This window comes from Octopus bimaculoides, chromosome 28, assembly GCF_001194135.2.
Source record: "Octopus bimaculoides isolate UCB-OBI-ISO-001 chromosome 28, ASM119413v2, whole genome shotgun sequence".
Taxonomy (NCBI): Eukaryota; Metazoa; Mollusca; class Cephalopoda; order Octopoda; family Octopodidae; genus Octopus; species Octopus bimaculoides.
Window position 1 is genome coordinate 14,118,265 of NC_069008.1, and position 536 is coordinate 14,118,800.

Consider the following 536-nt stretch of genomic DNA (forward strand, 5'->3'; position numbering starts at 1 on the left):
TATATATATATATATATATATATATATATATATATATAAATATGTATGTATGTATATTATATACATGTGCATGTATGTATCCATGTATGGAAAAAGGAAAGGGAATAAATGGTGTAAGGAATAAAAGAATGCATGAATTTGTGAATTGGTATGTGATGGAATGAGAAGAAGAAAAGACTGATTGAAGGAATGAGTGACTAAAGGATTAATGGAATGAGTAAAGGGAAAAAAGACTGATTGAAAGTATGAGTGATTGGTGGACTGAGAGATTGAAGGATTGACTGAGTGAAAGAATAATGGCTTAGGGAATGATGGATTGAATGAATGATGGTACGAGGGATTAGGAAAATGAGGGATTGATGGATTGTGCAATGAGGGATCAGAGGAATGAGATCCTGGATGATTGAAGGAATGAGGAATTAAAGGATTAATAGAATGAGTGAGCGAGTGACAGAATGAGGGATTAAACAAACAGGTGATCAAAGGAATTTGATCACAAGGCCAACAAATTTGATACGAGCTTAGTTGAACTCATC

At 33.4% G+C, this 536-nt stretch overlaps 1 protein-coding gene across 2 annotated transcripts in view; it reads right to left on the reverse strand.

Annotated features, from left to right (window-relative positions):
• Positions 1 to 536, reverse strand: part of LOC106868676 (serine/threonine-protein kinase MARK2) — a 283,095-nt gene that overhangs the window by 74,963 nt on the left and 207,596 nt on the right. The window lies entirely within an intron of this gene.